Raw genomic sequence first — 8,013 nt, 5'->3', positions numbered from 1 at the left:
ATGAACGGATGTGAGCATGCCACGTCACCCTGCGCAAAAAAGAAGCCAAAAATACTTTAAATATTCATATCAAATAAAATAGAATCCCAAGAAATATGTACATGTTTTGACTCATAAAAATCATATCTTCCAAATTTAATATCGCAAAATGCCAAAAAAATCATATCCTGTCCCAAAAAGTATATTATTTTAGAATCTTTTGTCATTAAATTCCAAAAAAATACATACAAATTGTAGAAATTTCTAAAATTCATTCTAAAAATATATTTAATCATTTTAAGCTTATTAACTTGCAGATATGAGTAATTTAATGCAGATAACTTGTAAATATGATCATATAAGGTATTAAAAATGCATGTTATCACCTAGTCAATGATGATGGCACCAATATTTTATTAGGCGCATGTGAATATCATGAATCAATGTTGTTCACTCCATTCCCACCCACCCAAATACATTGTCAGTCCAAAAAACCGACAAGTAACATGGCAGTCATTAATTGTAGACTTTAAGCAATTAAACACACACCTCATGCTCTTGTTAGGGTTTAAATTTACAAAGTGAGAAACCGCCATTTTGAGCTTGAGCAGTATGAACAAAATAAACAATTGGAATATGCATCATGAAAATATGACACATTTTCAGGAAAGAGATTACTAGTTTTTCAGGTTGTTTCAAAAATAGAATTTATAATTCAAATGTTCATTTATGAAGTGAGAAACCATTATTTTTCAATTAGCTGGACGTTCTAAAATGTTCCTAAAAGTATTATAGAAGTGCTCTCTCTAGAAATTTCTCTCTCTCTCTTGCCTTATAACATACATTTAAAATAGGTAAATATCATGCCATTTACTTGCATACTTGCATTGAATTCTTTGTGTAGGTCTTTAGAATGACATTTTGAATATGTGATTTTTAAGTGGTTTTAGGTAATTTTCTGATATTATATATTAAGAAAGAATTTTATTTTTAGTTGAATATGATTTTTTCATGTATTATTCAACATTATATTCACCAATATGTGACTTTTCTAATTTGGAAAGTCATGCATTGGTCTTGTGTTATAGTTTTTGGCCATATGTTTAATTTTATGTGAATTTGTTAATGCATTTTGTGGCTTTTTGCTGCGCAATGTGTAGCCATTCAATTCCTCGCATGGTGACAAATCATTATCCTCATTAATGATCAAGAATCATCGAATATGACATTATGACATTGCCATTACCGATGCCATAATCAACATTCATTAATAACACATTTTACTATTATTTTATTTCAGGCGGTCTTGTGACCCGATAGAAAAGAACTTTTGTTTGCATCAAATTTTTTGCACAGACAGATGGTGGCACATTTCATAATTATTTTTCCTTATTATGTTAGTTTGGCAGGTCAACAATTGTGGCTCTGGACACGTGCATGAGAGACATGGAGCTACATGTACACAAGGCGCTAACATACCTTACATATTGATGATTGCCAAAATGCACATCTACATGGCGGTCACTTATGTGAGGTCGCTTCATTTGCTTATTATAACTAAATACTATTTATTTTTCTTTTTTTGTCCTATTTGCGAAAGACATATGGCTTGACACATGCCATCCATAGATAATCACATGTTAAAATTTGGGCAATCATTCAAGCTTCTTTCTAAAAGTTCAAGGCATAAACTCTATAGAACATGAGACGATGATGAGGATGAGGATAGAGAAATTATTGAAATAAATCAACTGCTAGAAATTTTCCAACTTCAGCAATTGATGTCTCATGATTTATGAGATTGATGAAGCTGAAATTTTGAGGACATCGTCATCTTTTTATCCTCAATCCATCCATACAGTTGGATGTATAAAATTAGTTGAAATGTCTTTGAACTCACTTACTCCTCGAGATGTTGGTTGAAAAAGAGTCATGTTTTTTAGGATCCAACAAAGCTTATTGGTGTCCTGAGTGTTTGAAGAACATCAGATGAGAAGTATGGAGGCTGATCTGCATCAGTAAATTGCCTTGATCAAATGGAACATAGGGATTTGATGTTAGTCTTCTTCCTTACGTGGGAGAATATTCAACACATTTACTAGCCGGATCTTTATCATTTCATCACCCCCATTTTAATCTATTATCATCGTTGATCATCATCATACATCTTGTACCTCATCCTTATCTGTTTCCCTTTCTCCATTCTCCATAAAACTCATAAAGCCTAAATAAATAATGACATCACATTTCTTTCTTCCTCATTTTACACATTAGTCATCTTCTCTTAAGTCTTCGTCTATCTCAGTCCTGCATCTACGTTTATCTTATTCACATTATCCTAACAACTTGTCTTATCTACCCTCACATCTTCATTAAGAAAATAATACCACCCTCTCATTTCACTATTTTACCCACATCACTACCGCTCACCCTATACAGAATCATCCTCATCCCGTACTAATCACTTTCTAGAGATAGTGAGCTCCATAAGATCCATTCCAGGTGGTAATGACTGTTATTCATCCAGTAGTTGGAAATATTTCATTTAAATTTTTATAAAACTTATTGATTAAACTCAAAATAAATTAAAACCTAATTTTAACCTACAATTGATGTAATCACTACCCTTTAGAACCCTCTCTCTCACCCTCATAGATTCTTTCTCTTGTCTCACTCTCTCTTACTATATCTGTCTCTTGGGCAATCTTTGTCTCTATATCATTCTCGCAGTTTGGTGCTCTCTCATTTCTTCAAGAAATTATAGATCTCTGGGTTGTTGATAATTCAAGATTAATTCTTCTGGTCACAAATAATTGATTGGTTCTCTCTCCAAAGTCTTTATTATACAGTTATGAAATTGGTTTGAAAGATTCAAGTATCATCGGTTAGATCATGGTATAATCACTAAATTTTCATTTCTAAAAAATAATATCTCTGTGAATATTAATTTCATTTTATAGAGATCCTTGAGGTCATTTTTTGAAAGATTTCATTTGACTGTTCATTGTGTATGTCGCATTATATATATACTCTGTGATCCTTGATTCATGTTGGCCATCATTCAAAATCGAAGAGTTAATATCTTTGACTGAACTTAAGATTTAATGTATGAAAATCTGAATTGCCTTTGAGATTTAAGAATTATAAAATTTTTACTTCATTGAAAATCTAATTTTTCTGGAACTTCCAATTGTCTTTAAAAACTAATATATCACTGAAAAGTTTAAGATCCTCTTATGAAAATTTATTATGTAGTAAACAACCAATATCTTTGTGTAGCTTTCTGTAAATGTGAATAATATTTTTTTGAAATTTGCTACTGTAAAAAAATTGATGGCAGGGAACAGCAAAGAAGTGTACATTGGATCTCTCTGTAATTTTTGACAAAAAGTACATTATATCTCTTGAAGTAAAAAATTTGAAAGTAGATACCTTTCATCTATCATTTTAGAATTATCTGTAGTATTAATTACTGAATCACACCATCCAATTTATGATAGAATTTTAATTTAAATAAAATTTTTATTTTTTTCATTGATGTCAGCGAAATTTAACTATTTAGATTTATTTTACTTGAGATATTATTGGATTGAAAATAAAATTAATGACACAACATTATTGCAATAATGTATGAGGTTGAAGCACTGAGGTTGGGAAGACATAGGAAGGAGTCTCTAATGAAGATATGAAACATAGGTTCTTTTGAACACAGCTAACATCCTGAGGGCGGAGTTAAAGGTGCTTGTGGGTCTGCTTGGAATCACCAAGAATCACACAACTATTCTACTTGATGGTTTGTACAAGGTGGAGGGTGGATTATCTGAAGTTCATAAATAATAGTTTTAAATATGAGGTGAACCAGGTGATCAGACCATCCCTATACTCAACTAAAGACCCACATAACAAACTTCCGTCATTCTAATGGACATGGAATTTACATGCATATGCTTTATTGGGCAAAAAACTTGACTGTGACACCTCCAGGCATTTTTTAAATTGCAAGACTTCTCACTCCAGGGAAGATAATTATTAATAAGTATTATAATATAGGATGTTACTAAATCACTGAGGATCACAATGATTCAAGCAAAAATTTAGGATAGAAGTAAATATTAAATACTTTAAAAACATATTGATTTAAATAAACTCCGAAAGAAAATAATAAAATTTTTAAAGTTTTAGATATTTTTCTCAATTGCTATATGATATCATTTTTATCTATAATTGAATTTTATGAAATGGTTGTTAAAAAAAGTTGTGGTGTATAAACCATATGTATAACATATTTTCTGGAAATTCTGATCCCATGTGTATGTTATCCTAGGTTTGGACCATTTGTTCATGCATTATCCCAATTTATTAGTTTTTTGCTAAACTCAATTGTCTTAATAGCCAATCATTCGATTTATTATGGACGACTTATTTGGAGTTTTAATAGTGTGGACGACTTATTCTCGAATTTAAATATTAAGTAATGAGGTAGATGCTACAGGATAGAATATTCTCGTGAAGTCTTGAGATTAATTTCAATATTAATTTTTTTTCCTATGAAATCAGATCTGTGATATTAACCATGTCAACATTATTATTAATATCACAGATCTGATTTCATAGGCTAAAATTTATGGGAAAATATAGTAAAATAAAGCATGAAAGAAATAGTGTGAAGTTTTTGATGCAACTCGGACGGCCGGGATCGACGGCGCGCGTTGCAACACAGGACGGCGAAGAACAACACACGCGAATAACGGGAATGCAGGATGCACGTAATGCAGGAAATAATGAGAAGTACAGCGATAGCCGAGAAGGGGCGGCGCCCTGGAGGTATTCCCGTACGAGCCTCGTACAATCCGACTCCCAATGACCTGACAGATCAATCGAAGAACGCCGCAGGGGCGGGAGTCCTCGATCCAACTATCTATAACGGAGACAAGTTACTACGCAAGAGGGACGAACGGAAAATAACTACCCAAATCCCCAAGCAAAGTGGAAACGGCAGAGGGGTAAGATCCAGGGACGGAGCACGCGAGAGAATATTGCCAGAAATAATAACGCGAGCGGGTTAGCGGTGTGACCTGCGGACAGAGTCCCGACGTCGCGGTGGTCGCAGCCGAGTCCGGATTTGTGAGGCGGGCCGATGCGGCGGGAGGAAGACAGGCCGTAGCGAGGGACGGAAGTCGGCAGTGTAGTCGGCGCCGTCCGAGCGACGAACCACTGGCAGGCGGCGGCGCCGGGCGGGCACGGTCGACCTGGAGCGGCGGCGAGCGCGAGCCCAGCAACCGTGACTGTAGCCGTGGCGTCCGATGGCACTGACGCGGCACCGAACGGGCGCGATTGTCGGTGCGGGGGCGGGCGGACGCGCTGGGGTCGGCCCTCGACGGGCGACGGCAAGCGGGCTCCCGGCGGCGCTGAGGCCGGGGCCGGGCGGGCTCGTCCGGCGGCTGGGTAGGAGGAGCGGCGTTGTGGCACGGGCGCGGCGGGGCTGCGCGGGCGCGGTCGGCGGTGCGGGACGCGGCGTGGCGGCGCCGAGCGCGGCGAGGCAACGCGGGCGCGGCGGAGCGGTGCCGGGCACGGCGAGGCGGCTCGGGGCGCGGGAAGGCGGCACCAGGCGCGGCGAGACGACGCGCGGGCGCGGCGAGGCAGCACGAGAGCGGTGGGTGGTGCGGGGCTCGGCGTGGCGGCGCAGGGCGCGGAAAGGCGGCGCCGGGCGCGGCGAGACGGCGCGTGGGCGCGGCGAGGTGACGCGGGGCGCGGTGTGGCGGCGCGGGACAAGGCGTGGCGGCGCGGCGGCGCGGCGAGAGGGCGAGGTCGGTGGCGGCGAGTGCGGCGAGCGGCGGCGGCGGCGGCGGCGAGGCGTCGGGAAACCCTAGCTCGCATCATCAATGCAATGGACGACTTTGCCCCTGTCGAGACGAAAAATTACCACGGTTGCCCTTTCAGGATTCCGGGTTGACTCAGCGTCGACCGATTCAGGGGAAGGGGGCCCGAGTTACGGCCGTGACTCAGGCGAACCGAGTCAAGGCGGTGCGGAGAGTCGACTCGGTCACGGGAAGAGCCCCTCTCCCAGGCGTGGACGCTTGGCGGCGGCGCCCGAGCGGCGCTGGCGGCGCTTCCGGTGAAAGTCGGCGACCAGGGGCGACCAGTGGGCGTCTGTAGGGACCGGGGCGACCAGGGGCGGGGCGAGGTGACCGAAGGGCGCCGGCAGGGTGCGCGAGCAGAGACGAACAGCAGTGGCATTCGGCGTGAACCGCCGATTGCCGGGCGGCGAATCCGACGGCGGCGACGGAGGGGAATGTCTTCACGTGGACCCGACTCCTCCTCCTTCTCTCCTTCGTAGGTCTCCGTTCCTCCCGGGCGGGATCTACTCTACCGCGTTACGTAGGCGAGCTTAGGACACATTGCTCCAACATTCAAACACACAATTCATTCCTTTTTTCAAAATCTTCCTCCTTTACCCTAGGGTTTCTCTTCTCCCTTTATAGTGGGAGAGAGGGAGCCCTAGGGGAGGCCTGTAATTAGGGACAAACCCCCCCCTAATCGGGCCGTAAACGACGGTTCAAAGTACGACGGAAGGGCCAAAACACGGATGCCCTCCCCAAGAGAAACATAACGAAAAGTTCTGAAAACGCACAATTGGAGACGCCTTCTCGTCACGCCGTGTACCTGAACTCTGGGTTCTTCTCGTCAGCTCGAGACTCACGACGTGGATGTTGGCGTGCTGGCGTGGGTTGACTTGGCGCTTCCGGTTGCAGATGGTCCCCCATCAGTTTTTAGGCATAAAGGGATCAAACAAACCTTTGGGTTCTTTGATTTTATAAAAATTTCCATAATATTTACACATGGGATGAAGAAAACAATACATAAAGCTTTCACATGAACATTCACCATTCTAAAACATAGTTCTCTAATTTATGGGGCTTTCATTCTTAAGTGAAGTTACATACAGATGCGCTCTGAAGCCTCCAAGAAAGTCCCCAATGATATTTCTCTCAATCCCAATGATTTCATACAATCTTGTACATATTATGTTGTCGATAATCAATTATTCTTCTTTTCCATACGTAAGTTCATTGAAACAATTCAAGGTCATTATTAATCTCATGTGATGTGTATAATGAACTATTTCGAAAATTTGTCATGACTAAGTGAATTATGATGAGATCATAATGCCATTATTATGAAAATTTTAATGTATTCCAAATAATCTTATTCAAAGTATAACCAACATAGAATATAACTATCTGATTCTATAATAAATGTATCTACTCGTGTGGTCGCTAGTGTAGAGACACTAAGGACCTATGGTGTGCTCTTTAGGGAAATATTTTATGGAATTGATTGATAACAAATTTAGTAAGTTAATATGATCAAATATACATTTTTATTTCCATTAAATTAATTATATATGCTTTTTATCAAGCCTAAAATGATTACGTTTATTTTTAGCATGATATCTTGAATTTTATGAATTTTAAGCATTTGTAATGTTTTTATTACATCATATTCCGAAATAACATGATTTTGTGTCCAAATATGAGTTTCCAATTTTTTTAGTTTTATATTTGAATATATTATTATTTAATTCAAAAAATATATTTATAATAGTTTTATGACTTAATGTTTGAATTTTCCTAGCCTTCCAAAATCAGAGGAGAGAGAAAATAAGAGGAATGAGAATGGTGAAAATTCAAATCTTGATTTCTGACAATCCAGAAGGATTTTGGGCTCAAATTTTCAGCGTAGATTTCCCTTTCCCACCTCCTTCCAGTGACACAGTTGGATCTATAAATAGATCCTTGGAATTTTGAGATGGTTTTCTCTGTACATCAAGGTTTTGCTTGTGTTTTGAGTGATAAGGGAAGATAAGTAGAGAAGGGGAGAAGTTAATCTGGATCAGGAAAATGCCTTTCTATTGGCCGAACATAGGGATCTAATGTTAGTCTCTTGCGCTACATTGTTTTCTCTCCTTCACATCCCTTTATATAGATCTATATTATTATTTTCACTGTCTCATTCTCATCACCATCTTTCATC

General features: G+C 39.9%; 1 long non-coding RNA gene across 1 annotated transcript; it reads right to left on the bottom strand.

The window, feature by feature from the left end:
* Positions 1-4,721: 4,721 nt before the first annotated feature.
* Positions 4,722-5,417, bottom strand: LOC144715235 (uncharacterized). The gene is made up of 2 exons (XR_013584558.1): positions 5,055-5,417; positions 4,722-4,897 (listed from the first exon to the last, which is right to left on the bottom strand). It is a non-coding gene; the product is annotated as an uncharacterized LOC144715235 (long non-coding RNA).
* Between the last annotated feature and the right edge of the window lie 2,596 nt (positions 5,418-8,013).

The sequence above is a fragment of the Wolffia australiana genome, chromosome 18 (assembly GCF_029677425.1).
Source record: "Wolffia australiana isolate 7733 chromosome 18, ASM2967742v1".
In the NCBI taxonomy this organism is placed as follows: Eukaryota; Viridiplantae; Streptophyta; class Magnoliopsida; order Alismatales; family Araceae; genus Wolffia; species Wolffia australiana.
The sequence above is the reverse complement of the archived record's forward strand: the minus strand, read 5'-3'. Positions and strand labels throughout refer to the sequence as shown.